The sequence below is a fragment of the Phacochoerus africanus genome, chromosome 11, assembly GCF_016906955.1.
Source record: "Phacochoerus africanus isolate WHEZ1 chromosome 11, ROS_Pafr_v1, whole genome shotgun sequence".
Taxonomy (NCBI): Eukaryota; Metazoa; Chordata; class Mammalia; order Artiodactyla; family Suidae; genus Phacochoerus; species Phacochoerus africanus.
Genome location: NC_062554.1, coordinates 96999918 through 97015259, shown reverse-complemented (window position 1 = coordinate 97015259; position 15342 = coordinate 96999918).

Sequence of the window (15342 nt, the reverse complement as noted above, 5' to 3'; positions counted from 1 at the left end):
AAAAGTGAGCCAAAAATCTTATAGGAATAAAAATAAATTAGAATAAAAACAAAAAGTAAAAAACTGAGGAAGGAGATCAAGATGGTGGAGCAGGAGTAGAAGGATGCAGATCTTACCTCTACCCAGAAACACATCAAAAGTACATTGTTATATGAAACAATTCTCACTGAAAATTAACTGGAGACTGGCAGAAAAATTCCTATACAAACAAGGCTGTAAGAAAGACCCACAGAAAATTGAGTAGGAAGGGAAAAGCAGTGATCAAGTTTGGTCCTCTGACCCTGGGAGGGGACTTAGAGTGGAGGAGGATTACATGGGTGGAGATCTTCCCTGGAAGTGAGTGGTTTGAGCTGCATATTGGGTGCCCCAGCCCCAAGCTCTGACACTGGGAAGATGAGTCCTCTTGGCTAATTTAAAGGCCAGTGAGACTAGCAGTAAGGCTGTGGGAAGCCTGGACTCTGTTTATGAGCAGTAGGCAAACATGCAGAAAGGGCTGATTAAACTGTACAAGAAGTTGGGCAGTTGTCTAGATGACCACCTCACCTTGATAGGGTTAGTTTCCTTGGTCCCTGTTTCACTATAACGAAGCATTGGAACCAGAGACATTTTACAAATTTATTAAAGCAAAAGTACATTTTATGAAAGAGAGAGAGAGGACTCACATGAGCGCCAGTTAAAAACAGGGCCTGACTCACTCTACAATGGTCTTTATACCCCACAGTGCAACCTGAGTGGAGACCCAATTTGATCTTCTCATTGTCTTGGGCAGGTTACCTCATCTTCATGGGAAACAGGTTATATGGTGGCTGGTGAGGAATGAGTGACATTACTTTTCTAGCAGGGAGTGAGCAGCCCAGGCTGGTCAGGGTGGGGGAAGGGGCATTACAATAAGACAGAGCCAGATGCTTTTAGGTTTAGCCTCCTTGAAGGGGACTTGAAGCCTATAAAACCTCAGCCCCACTTGCTTTATAACAGGGCTCCACACTAAGGTAAGGGCTGCCATGTCATAGGGGGAAAAATTGGCCAGAGCAGCATCTAAGCAGGGCAGGACCAGCTATTATTGGCATTAACAGAAGCAGAGCATTAGAAGTGGTCTCTGACTGATGCTAAGACTGCCATAGCCCACACCCAGACACATGCTGAGTCCCCACTCCAAACTCTTTTGCTCTATCCTGGTTTCCTCTGGGGTAATGGTTCCAGTGCTTGGAGTAGGGGAGTGCACATTTAAAGGGAATGAAGTCAGCTTAGACCTGACCCTCAGGGCTTCTGTTCCAGCAACTTGAGTTCTGATCCTGTACCCAATTGAGTGATCCTGGCCACTGATGTGAGGAGAATTCCTGGCTTACAACTAGTCCTTCCCTAGCTCCTCCATCTTCACCCTCACCTTCTACAGAAGTGATAGCTGCCAACAAACCCTGAGGAAAGATGTGGCTCATATTCACATTAGATCCAGCTCTCCCACCAAAGCCACTGGGTATGCTTTGATGGCATCACTTTAAGATCACAATAGGCAACTGTTTAACCTAATTTCATAAAGTCAGAGAAAATCAAGCAAAATGAGAAGACAGAAGAATTTGTTTCATTTGAGAAAACAGAGTAACCCTTTGAAAAAGAATAAATGAAACAAAATAGTTAACCAATAAAGAGTTCAAAGCATTAGCAATAAGAATACTAATTGAGTTAGGTAAAATAATAGATGAATGCAGTGAGAATTTTATCAAGGAACTGCAAGATATTTAAAAAGAACCAGTCAGAGCTGAATAATACAATAACTGAAATGAAGAACACATTAGAAGGAATTAATAGCAGAGTAGGTGATAGAAAATACATAAGGGACCTGGAAGAAAGAATAATGTAAATAATCCAATCAGAACAGCAAAAAGAAAAATAAATTTTGAAAAAATGAGAACAGTTTCAGGGACCTTTAGGACAACATAAAGCATAGGGGTCCCAGAAGGAAAAGAGAGAGAGAAAAGGGTTAAAAATTAATTTTATGGCATATGGCTGAAAATTCTTAAACCTTAAGATGGAAAGAGATACCTACATAGAAGAAACACAGAGGGTCCCACACAAGATTAACTCAAGCAGACTCACACCAAGATATATCATAATTAAAATGGCAAAATTTAAAGACAACAAGATAATGCTAAAGGCAGCAAGAGAAAAACAGAAAGTCACATACAAGGTGATACATATCAGCTGAATTTTTTGCAGAAACTTTGCAGGTGAGAAGGGAGTGTCATGATATATTCAAAATGCTTAAAGGGAAAAATATTCAACCTAGGATACTCTAAAAATCAAAATTATCATTTGGAAGTGAAAAAGAGATAAAGAACATCTCAGACAAGCAAAGACTGGAAAAAATTCATCATTATTAAACCAACCCTGAAAAAAAATGTTGAATAGTCTTCTCTAATTGGAAAAGAAGTAAGAATCTATAGGAAAGGAAAAATCCCACAAGGAAAGGCAAATACGTAGTAAGGGCTGAGGATCAACTACTTAAATAAGCTAGTACAAAGGTTAAAAGACAAAACTCATAAAATCAACTATAATTACAATAAACAGTTAAGAGATAAATATGAAGATATGAAATATAACATCAAAAACACAAAATGTGGGGGAACGGAGTAAAAAATTTATATATTTTAGAATGTGTTTGTACCTAAATGACTACCACCTTAAAAACCTATGGATATAGCTATAGGCCAACACATTTGAACCTCATGGTGACCACAAATAAAAAACCAACAGTAGATACACAGAAACTAGAAAGAAAGGAGCACAAGCATACCAGTAAAGAAAATCATTAAACCACAAGGGAAGAAACTAAAAGAAGAAGATAAGAAAAGTATTACAAAACAAGCCAGAAAACAAATAACAAAATAGCTGTAAATAATCCTGTATCAATAATCACCTTAAATGTCAATGGACTGAATACTCCAATCAAAAGACAAAGGGTGGTTGGATAAAAAACAAGATCCATTTATATGCTGCTTACAGAAGACTCACTTCAGAGCTAAAGACACATAAAGACTTAAAGTGAGGGGATAGAAATGACAAGAAAGTGAGGATAGCAACACTTATTTTGGACAAAATGAAATTTAAAATAAAGGCAATAAAAAGGACAAAGAAGGGCATTGTATTGACAAAGGGATAATACTAGATGAGAATATAACACTTAACATATATGCACCTAATAGAGGAACACCTAAATATATAAAGCAAATATTAACAGACATAAATGGAGAAATTGACAATAATACAATAAGAGCAAGGACTTTAACAATCTGCTTATATCAATTTATAGATCATCAAGAGAGATAATCAATACAAAAACAGTGGTCTTAAGTAACAGATTAGTTGAACTTTTTATTTACAGGCCATTACATCCAAAAATAGCAGAGTAGTTCCTGCTGCAGTGCAGTGGATTAAGAATCAAACTTCAAAAAAAAAAAAAAGAAAAAAGGAAAAAAATCGAACTTCAGCAGCTCGGGTCACTGCAGAAGCATGGGTTCAGTCCCTGATCTGGCACAGTGGATTAAAGGATCTAGCACTGCTGCAGCTGCAAGGTAGGTCACAGCTGTGGCTTGGATTCAATCTTTGGCCTGGGAACTTCCATAAGCTGTCAGTATGGTCATAAAAAAAAAGAAAAAGAAAAAGAAAAAGAAAAAACAGCAGAATACATATGCTTTTCAAATGCACATGGAATATTCTCCAGGATAGATCACATCCTTGGTCACAAAACAAATTAAGATAATTCAAGAGGACAAAACAATTTAAGAGAATAAAAATCACATAATGTATTTTTTCCAAGCACAACAATATGAAACTGGAAATTAATTATAAGAAAAAAAAATGGGAAAAGCACAAACAAATGAAGAGTAAAAAATATGCTACTGAAAAACTAAAGGATCAATGAAGAAACCAAAGAGCAAATCAGAAAATACCTTGAGAGTACAGCTTTCTAAAATCTATGGGACGCAGCAAATGCAGTCCTAAGAAAGAAGTTTATAGCAATTCAGGCCTACATCAAGAAGCAAGAAAAATCTGTAATAGCCTAATTTACTATCTAAAGGAGTTAGGAAAAGAACAAGTCCAAAGTCATCAGAAGGAAGGCAATAATAAAGGTCAGAGAGGAAATAACTAAGAGATTTAAAAAAATGGAAAGATCAATAAAAAAGTTTTTTTGAGAAGTTAAAAAAAAAAATCTTTAGCCAGACTCAACAAGAGAGGACACAAATAAAATAAGAAATGAAAGAGGAGAAATGACAACCACTTTCACAGAGATTAAAAAAAAAAATCACAAGAGAGAAGTTAGAACAATTATATGCCAATAAATTGGACAACCTAGAAGAAATAGACAAATTTCCAGAAACATATAAACTTCCAATGCTAAATCAAGAAGAAATAGAGAATCTTAACAAACCGATCCCCAGCAGTGAAACTGAATTTGTAACAACAACAACAAAAAAAAACTCTCTAGAAACAAAATTCCAGATATGGACAACTTCACAGGGAAATGCTACCAAGTATAAAAAGAACTAATAACTATCCTTCTCAAACTATTCAAAAAAAAAATTTAAGAGAATGGAACACTCTCAAATTCATTTTCTGAGGCCACTGGTACCTTGATACCAAAACCAAAGAAAAGACATGACAAAAGTAGAAAATCACAGGTCAATATCTCTAATAAACATAGATGCAAAAATCCTCAACAGACAATTAGAAAACTACATTCAAAAATATACAGGATCATACACCATGATGAAACAGTATTTATTCCAGAGATGCAAGGATGGTTTGATATGCACAAATTAATCAATGTGATATATCACAGTAACTAAAGGAAGGACAAAAGTCACATGATCATCTCAATAGATGTAGAAAAAGTATTTTACACAATTCAACATCTGTTTATGACAAAAACTCTCATCAAAGTTGATCATGTTTCAACATAATAAAGGCAATTTAGGACAAATCCAGAGCTAACATCATCCTCACTGTTAAAAAGCTGAAAGACTTTCATCTAAGATCAGGAATAAGACAAGGATAACCATTCTTGGCACTTCTATTGAACATAGTTTTGGAAATCCTAATCACAGTGATAGACAAGCAAAAAAAATAAAAGACTATACATGGAAGGGAAGAGCTCTCACTACTTGCAGATAACATATTACTATGTGTAAAAAGTTCTAAAGTCTCTACCAGAAGGCTGTTAGAACCAACTGAGTTCAATATAGTTGCAGGGCAGAAGATTAATATATGGAAATCTGTTGTTCTTCTATAAACTAATAATGAATTATCAAAAAGAAACAAAAAAAAAACCCTGTTTAAAATCACATCAAAAATAATAAAATACCCAAAATAAACTTAACCAAGGAGATTAAATATCTGTACTATAAACTATAAAACACTGACAAAGGAAATTGAAGATAATACAAAGAAATGGAAAGACATTTTGTATTCGAGCTGTTAAACACTGTTTAAGTGGTTAAATTTTAATTCTACCCAAATACTACCCAAAGCAATCTACAGATGTGACACAATCTTCTCAAAATACACATTACTTTTTTCACAGAACTAGAGCAAGCAATCCTAAAATTTATATGGAACAAAAGGACCCAGATTGCCAAAACAATCCCAAGAAAAAAAGGAGCAAGATAGAGGAAAAAATTTCCCTGACTTCAGACAATACTACAATGCTATAGTAATCAGGACAGCATGATACTGACACAAAAACAGACACATACATCTATGCAACAAAATAAAGAGTCCAGAAACAATGTAATTCACTTATGGTAAATTAATCTACGACGAAGAAGGCAAGAATATACAGTGGGGAAAAGATGATCTCTTCAATAAGTGGATAACTACATGTAGAGAAATAAATTAGAACTTTTTTCTCATACCATATACAATATTCCACTCAAAATGGATTAAAAACCTAAATGTAAGACCAGATAATATAAAACTTCTAGAAGACAACATAGGCAAAACACTGTTCGATAGAAATCATAGCACTATTTTTAAAAATCTGTCTCCTAAGGCAAAAGAAACAAAAGCAAAAATCAACAAATTAACTTAATTAAATTTTAAAAGCTTTTTTTCCACAGCAAAGGGAACCATCAACAAAACAAAAAAACAACTTATTGAAAGGGAGAAAATATTTGTAAATCGTATGACCGATAAGGGAATAATATTGAAATTATATAAATAGCCCACATGATTCAATATAAAAAAACAAATAAATCTAAAATGGACAGAAGACGTGAATAGACATTTTTCCAAAGAACATATACAGGTGGCCTATAGGTCATGAAAAAATGCTCAACATCACTAATCATCAGAAAAATACAAATCAAAACCAGAATGAGGTATCATCTGACACCTATTAAAATAACTATCATCAAAAAGTCTACAAACACAAATGTTGACAAGGATATGCAGAAAAGAAAGAGAACCCTAGTATGCAGCTGGTAGGTATATAAACTGGTACAGCGACTATGGAAAGCAATATGGAGTTTGCTCCTAAAACTAAAAACAGAACTACCTCATGATCCTGCGATTTCATTTCCGGGTATATATTTGAAGAAAACAAGAACACTAATTAAAAAAGATACATGTACTTCAATGTTCACAGCAGCATTATTTACAATAGTCAAGATATGGAAGTGTCCATCAACAGATGAATAGGTAAAGAAGATATCTGTCTATCTATCTATCTACAATAGAATATTACTCCACTGTAAAACAAATGAAATTGAGTCATCTGCAACACAGTGGGTTGACCTAGAGGGTATTACGTTTACGGAAAGAAGTCTGTCAGAGAGACAAATACTCTATGTTATCACTTATGTGTGAAATCTAAAAAGCAAATGAATGTACATAACCAAGCAGATACAGACTCATAAATAGAAAAAACTAACTAGTGGTTACCAATGGGGAGAAGGAAGAGAGAAGAGGCAAGATAAGCATAGTGGATTAAAAGATACAAACTACTATGTACAAAATAAATAAGCAACAAGGGCATATTTTATAGCACAGGGAAATTACCCATTATTTTATAATAACTTTAAATGGAGTATAATCTGTAAAAATATTGATTCTCTATGCTGTACACCGGAAAACAATATATTGTAAAACAACTATTATTAACTATACTTAAATAAATAAGTAAAATTTAATAATCAGTTTAATAGCAGTTAGACATAGCTCAAGAGAAAATCAGTGAACTAAAATTTATGTTAGTGTTAAACATTCAGAATACAGTAGAGAGAGACACAAAAATGAAAATACAGAAGAGCAGAGAAGTGATATAGAGGATACAGTGAGAAAGTATAAGTTTAATTAGAATCCTGGAAAGAGAAAAGAAAGACTAAAATGAGGCAATATTTAATATTATAACTGTTGAGAGTTTTCTGGTACTGATGATAGACTTTTACTCAGAATTTCAAGTAGTCCCCAAAAATCCAAATCCAGATAATTAAAGGAGTTCTACACCTAGACACATCACAAAGAAACTGGGGAAAAAATAGAAAATCCTTAAAGCAGGATTTTCCATTGTGGAGCAGCAGAAATAACTAGTTTTCTTGAAAAAGACACATGCACTCGCATGTTCATTACAGCTCTATTCACAATGGCCAAGACATGGAAACAACCCAAATGTCCATTGACAGATGATTGGATTAGGAAGATGTGGTATATATACACAATGGAATACTACTCAGCCATAAAAAAGAATGAAATAATATCATTTGCAACAACATGGATGGAACTAGAGACTCATACTGAGTGAAGTAAGTCAGAAAGAGAAAGCCAAATACCATATGATATCACTCATATCTGATATCTAATATACAGCACAAACAAAGCTTTCCACTGAAATGAAAATCATGGACTTGGAGAATAGACTTGTAGTTCCCGGGTGGGGTTGGGGGGAGAGGGACAGAGTGGGAGGGACTGGGAGCTTGGGGTTAACGGATGCAAACTATTGCTTTTGGAATGGATTAACAATGAGATCCTGCTCTGTAGCACTGAGAACTATGTCCAGATACTTAACAACGGAGCAGGACAATGGGAGAAAAAATTATGTATACTCGTATGTGTAACTGGGTCCCCATGCAGCACAGTGAAAAAAGAAAGTGTTGGGGGAAAGAACAATTAAAAAAAAAAAAAAGGAGTATATGTTAATCTTAGAGAGAAAAGAAAGTTTATTTACATGTGAAAAGCAATGAGATCTTAAACAGAAAAAGAGCACTGGTCTTTGAATGGAAGAACTTGGACTCTGCTTATAGCAAGAATGAACATGGTTCTATTTGAAAGCATGTTTAGAGATTCATGTAGAAGATAAGTGGAAGACTAGAAAATATATAACGGGATTATAAGCAGTAATGGGTAATATTAAATGGGAATTGTGGAAACATGATATACTAGAAAGCAGTTATAGCTCGAGTAAAGCATATCCCTGGATTATGGAAGATTTGAAAAATTCTTGCACTGGAGTGGATCAAATGACTGGAAGCAAGAGGGTGGCTGAACTGACAAAGGCCAATTAGGCTGTATTTTGGAATACATTCAATTTTCTCAGCAATTTTCACAAATCTTAGGGAGGGGAACCTGGTATAATATCATGCAACCTGTAATCAAACATTTTGGGGATTTTTCAGATAAATATTTCATATGTGATTTTATAGACTGGTTGAATATGAGATCTCGAGTTTACATGTGCAATTAAATATACACCCAAGGGTGTGGGCTGTATTCTCTGCCACATTCACTCATTAATCTCAGAGTCCTGTCTATATGGATGCAGATTTGCTTTATAATATTGTCTTGTCCATGTCTGTAGAGAGGCAGAAAACCTTACCACATTTCTTTTCAAGTTCATCTTTAATATAAAAGTGTAGAGAAGCTCAAAAGTTGTGAAGTTAAGGTTCAAAGGCCATTCTTTGGTTATCATTTGATCTACTTTCATTTCAAGAACAATGGAATATTTGAATTAGCTTATGGATATAATCATTAGCTAATTTGAAAAAGTATAAGTTTTTTATGAGCCTATGTTCTAGTTACAGTTTATAAAATATCTGAACAGCTAGGCAAACATTTCTTAGCTGAATAAAAAAGTGATAAAGGGCAATTAATCACTGAAAAAAGTGATATATAAATTGCAACAAATGCAGTAAAACAAAATACCAAATGGCATATAAACAGGGTCCAGCAAAAGCAATAGAGGTGGTCATTACATCCTCAGGGAACCTGAAGTTATTCCTGCAATTATTACCCTTGAGTTGCTGAGGAAGAAGAACTTTTGTGACGTTGAGATAGCTCGAATAAGGGACTAAACTGAGTAGTTACAAACTCAACAACCCTCAGGGTAAAAAACCATTTAAAAAGTTGTTAGGTTCCTAGCAGAAAAACAAGACTTAGCTCTAGGCTCTCGCCTAGCTCCTGGAGAGACATGACTAAGACATGACTAAGTCTTCCCCGAAGTCATGTAACCCAATCTTAAAGACTACCCACTACTCAGGAGAATGTCTAAACTTCTGTTCATATCCTACTAACAATTCCCCGGAACTGATTGGTCTGTTCCTTTTCACCCTATTTATATAAAGAAATGGCCAATCAACTTCTGCACAGAAACCCCCTTTCTTGGCATCCACATATAACCTCCGTCCTCCAACAGCAACCAATTTTTCCCCAGCAATAACAGCTTAATTTTTAATTATTGTTATATTTAGATTTTTGCTGAACATTCCGCTTATACACCTATTTAGAATTGTTCAAAATGTCCTGATGTCCCCCTGTGGGTTGTAAAATGATGTTTGGTATTCTCCACAGAGTAGTGCCTCAATAATTGATTACCAATACCAGGGCTGAATGGACTTATTATTTTGGTGTTTTATTTACTGTTGATTGCTAGAGCTTATGTGTCAGTCCATTTAGATATGTAATAGTTATTTCTTGAATTAAATTATTATATTTAGTATAGTCATAATTCAACACCCAAAGTCAAAGTTTATAGCACAAAGTCCTTGAAAAGATCATTACCTAAACTGGAATAAAGATGACTGTTGTACTCTCTATAATTATTTGTATCTGTGGAAGTTGATTCACTGTTGCCAAACTCTCACAGAAGTGTGTGTGTGTGTGTGTGTGTGTGCGCGCATGTACTGTATTTGATGTATTATTTACAATGATCACTGTTAAGGGGATCATCACTATCTTCGAATAGGAAATAAAATTATTTTCACATTGATTTTTGCTTGGTGAGTACTGGATTTAAACTAGGGCTTTACTTTTGCTATTTTAATGGATAATTATATCTAACCAAAGTATCTTGATTCATCATTTCCTCTTCAAGGGTTTGCTAACCGCAGAGATTGCTAAAGAGAATATTTATACTTTAGAACTCCTCCCAGGACAGTTAGCAAGAACACTGTATATATTGTCTTTTTCTTTTTGGGGTAAATTTTCATACATATCAAAACTTCACCTCTTCTTCTCTTAATCTGACATTTTCTTTTAGCAAATTAATTTCGTTATTCAATTCTAGGTAAGCTAGTAGGACCACCATGAAGTTATACCCATATTTCTTGTTTGAAATGTTGCTGCTCCCAGAACGTCTTAGACACTTAATCATTTGATCTTAAATGTAATGCTCTTTCTTTTAAATATATTTTATCTCTACCTTATGCACTGCTAACAAAATACGGCATTATTGTCTGAGCAATAGAGGCAAAATTAAAATCTGGAAAAATCAGTTAATATCTTTTGCTTCTAATTAAAGTCAATAAATGAAATGTATAGTGAGTTCAGTGAAATCAGATCAGAAATAATATCTTACATTCACATGACATGCTGCATTTTACAAAGTACACTTACAAACATTACCTCAGTTTAGCTATTAGTCCAAATCTTCTTTACTGGTATTAGCCCAGTTTTATAAGTGTATCACTGAGGCTGACAGGTGAAGTCATAGCTAGTAAAAAGAACATGTGGAGAAGCCCAAGGGCTGTTGGTGATCATTTTCTGCATGTTAAGATCAATACTGTCTCTCCCAGTATGGTGGAAGAATATAGCAATCAATAAGTAGGAGCTTAGAAAAATTCCAGAAGTTAGTGGTTCAGGCAGTAACGATAATGGTATAAAGCAGTATTTCAATAGGATGTAATGGAGATAAAAAGTTAGAGAATCATTTCTGTAAGGTGCTATTTTTGAAGCCACACAAAATGAACTTTAAAGTATTAAAGTAAGCTTAAGCATAAAAGTTCTCAAAAGTCACGTCGTACATATTTGTTCTTTTGATCCTTGAGATGTTCTTTATTTATTCAATTGAACTTAAATATTCTTTGACACTGTAGCTGAATTAATGGGTATTCAAATTTTGCCACCTCCTTTGTGATTTTTCTTACTCATATTCTAAACATAATTTTCTTTTGACCTTTTGTTTAGGAAATAAATATCTAGCATGAACTTGGGAAAATGAGTTTGGGTTCGATGCATATTCATCAAATAGATTATATTTTTATTGGTTCTGTTTTTTTTATTTTTGTTATTCTCACATTTGTGAGTGAATGTTATCATAGAATATTATTCATAACTTTGACAAGAAGATGAAAACACTATAAGAATATCCAAGAGCATTTCACAGCTAAGTATCATTGTTATAATTCAAATCTAAATTGTCCCAAATTTTCCATCAAAAAACTAATCATTCTGTAATGCTCTAAATGTAACAATAATTTCCTGAATAGGACATTAATTTGTATGATAATCTTATAAATCTTTCATGATGCAAGTTTTCTCTCTCAAAAAATAATTCCTGAACACTTTTTCAATTTGAGTAAAAGTTTCATGTCTCTGCAAAAACCCTTGAGTAGAAATCTAATAAAAGAATATTCATGCATCAGAGAGTTGCTGAATATTTTCTATTTCCCTTGATTCCAACTTTTATTCCTAGTGTACATACTATGAATAATTCAAAGCATTAGAATTTATAGTGGTGTTTTTATATCTCAGAATATAATTTATTATTAATAATTTCTTGATTACTAAACTCTGTCAACCACAGAATTGTTTTAATTTCTTACCATAAATTGATATAAGAATAAGTATTACAGAATAAAGAATTTTACAGGAGACAACTGAAAGTAGGCCAAGGATCCTTGGCTAAGAAATCTTAAGGATTGAATACCAGTTCCACTGCATCATTACTTATTAGTGAAAATAACCCTGGGAAAAAATTTAATTCCCCTATTTAAAAATTATGCCTATAATATATACACAAAATATATATATATGGCTTGTAGCTCTTAGGTTTGTTGTAAAGACCAATTGGTATAACATATCTGAAGCACCCAGAATATTCTTAGCAGTTAATAAGTATTTGTTTTAAAATAGCAAAAATAATAGCTAACATTTAATAGATGTTTAAAATATGCCTGGATCTGCAGATAGAGTGATTAATAAAACAATCAATATAGTTCAACTCAAGGAGTTTATATCTACTGGGGAGGAGAGAGATAATAACAAGGTAAAATAATAAAAAAATTTAAATAAATGATCTGAGTGTGATAAATCTATAGCATATAGGTATCTGATGGAAGAAGTGTTTTAGATGGTAGAAACTGAAAGATTTTTTTTTCCATTTTTAAAAATTAAAATATAGTTGATTTACAATGCTGTGCCAGTTTCTGCTGTACAGCAAAGTAACCTGGTCATATAACCTCATCATATGTGTGTATATAAACATATACACATTCCTTTCTTATATTATCTTCCATCATGGTCTATCCCAAGAGACTGGACATAGTTTCTTGTGTTATAAAATAGGACCTCTTAGCTTATCCATTCTAAATGTAATAAACAGTTTACATCTACTAATCCCAACATTCCAAGGAGATGCCATTTGGCCCGAGGCCAAAGGAATGAAAAGTAGACTGCATAAAGAGCTTGTGTGAAGACCAAAGAATATTTAGCTAGCTTGAGGAAGCAAGTGCCAGTATGATTCAAGTGTTGTGAATAAGCATTGTTTTATAAGATGAGCTCTGAACAGAAGGCAGGATCCAAGTCACACACATTGCTTTAAATTATGATAAGGAAATTGGGTTTTATTCTAGTGTGTTCAAAAGCAATGGAATGTTCCTAAGTAGGAAAGGCGTCATGATCAGAATTTGAGTTTACTCTGAGTGCTGTGGGAAGAATGAACTGTTAAGGAGTTAAGAGAAACAGGACATTAACCTGGAATCATTTTATACTGACTTGGTAAACATATGGTGGTTGTTTGGATCAAGACAGTGTCAGAATAGATGGAATCAACCAAATATATTCCAGGTATATTTCGGCTTTAGAGCAACACGAATTGCTGATGAATTAGCTATGGGAGAGGGAAGTTGAGAAAAAGAGAAAACAAGAATGGCTTCCCTATCTGTGGCTTGAACCATTGGTTGACTGATGGCTCCATTTCTTAAAATGGAAAGTAACTGGAGGAGAAAAATTGGGAAAAAATTATGAATTTTGTTAGAACCAACCAAGTCGGAGATGTCCACTAAGAATTCAAATGGAGATATAAGATAGGACATATGGAGTCGAAGGCATGAATCTGGATTAAATATTTAAATGTACAACTCCTTAACATGTAGATGATATTTAAAACCACAGGACTAGATAGATTTACATAGAGGGAGAATTAAAAAAATATATTTTTGTTAATGATACAATACAATGTATTATGATTTCATTCAATACTATAGTAATAGAATCTCAACTACTTCCACAGCCTAGGTGGGAGGATAGGAGGTGTTAGACAGAAAATAAAACATATGAAATTAAGAGATGGTGTAGCTGCTGTTTTAACTAAGAAAGGATTGGTTTGCCAAATAAGGTTAACTAGAATTAGAGATATTATTATTAAGCTTTGTATAAATAATGAAGAAGCACAGGAAAAACAAATTGCTCTGGTATCCAGAGTATGGCTCCTCAGCTTCTTTCTTCACTCCAGACCTGCCTTCTGGTCCAGAGTAATAGATGAAGAGTCTGAGCAAGCTGTGCTGGTTACTTCACACAATAGGACACATTCAGATTATGAAATATATCCATTTTTATCATTGCAAAGTTAAATAGTTTGTATGACTTTCTCTAGGAACCTATGCCTCAGAAAGTCATAGATTTAAGCTTATCCTGCTGAAAGCCCTCCTACGAGAAGAATTTTCTTCCTAGAATATAACAATTAGAATATAACTAATTGACCATTAGTCAATTATTAGCATATTTACATTGAGATTAGACAAAATCATCTCCAGTCTTTCTTTTTTGATAATGTCTCCCACCCCACCCCTGCCCCCACCACTCCCAGTAAAGACAGAGAAGTGGACCACAGGTTAGTGGATGAACTCCTTCCTACCTACTGTTATCATCAGGAAACAAGGTATGAGGGTGGGAATGGATGACACAGGTGAGATAGAGGGAAATGGTTTTTGGAGGAGAGGACAGATACGTAAAGGAATGAAGAAGGTGGAGTGCTGGTTTTGCCACTCATGTGACTGAAGTCATGGGAAATTATGAGAGAAGTAGGGTTAAAGTGGAAATATTAGGGGTCTTTAATTAATAAGAAAGAATGAATAGCAGGTTAGAAGATGGCAAAATTAAGGAGGTTAAGGATAATTTGGGAATGCAGATGATAGGGGTAGATAATGAACCAAAAGTATAAACTGGGCTAGTTCTTCATTGTCATGAGGTACTTAATATCCCTGCTCTTTGACAGGGTTAGTCTTGAGATCCTCTTAAAAAAATCAGTGATCCAATTTGGTTTTTCCCCTAGTGGGGTTTGAGACAATCACTCTACTTCTAAAATTCATTACACTGAATCTGAGCGAGGAGATTAAGATCAAAGGAAATTGCTACTTAACATTTTATGTGGGTTTGGGGTTTTATTTTTATAATATTTGTCCTCACTATAAAATCACATTTAAAGGTGATGAACTTGGTTGAGAATGGTAGTCTTTTTAAAATTGTTAAATTGAATTAGTGAATGCAAATTAATGTAAAAATTAGAAAACTATCCGAAAGGAAACTTGCATAAACCATCTAAGAAGTTAGATTATTTTGTGGGCTATGCTTTCTCTTCCTCCCCTTCCTCCTTCATTTGTCTACATATGGATAAAAAATTATATAATACAATAGAATACCTTGTTTAGAATTTAGAATTTAAAATAATCCTTTTTAATTAAAAAAATTTCTTATGAAAATATCAGAAGCTGAAAGCCATTCAAAGACACATCTGGGTAAAACCAAGTCAATGATACTGTTTTTAAAGGAAACAAAATATGACTATAACATGCACAC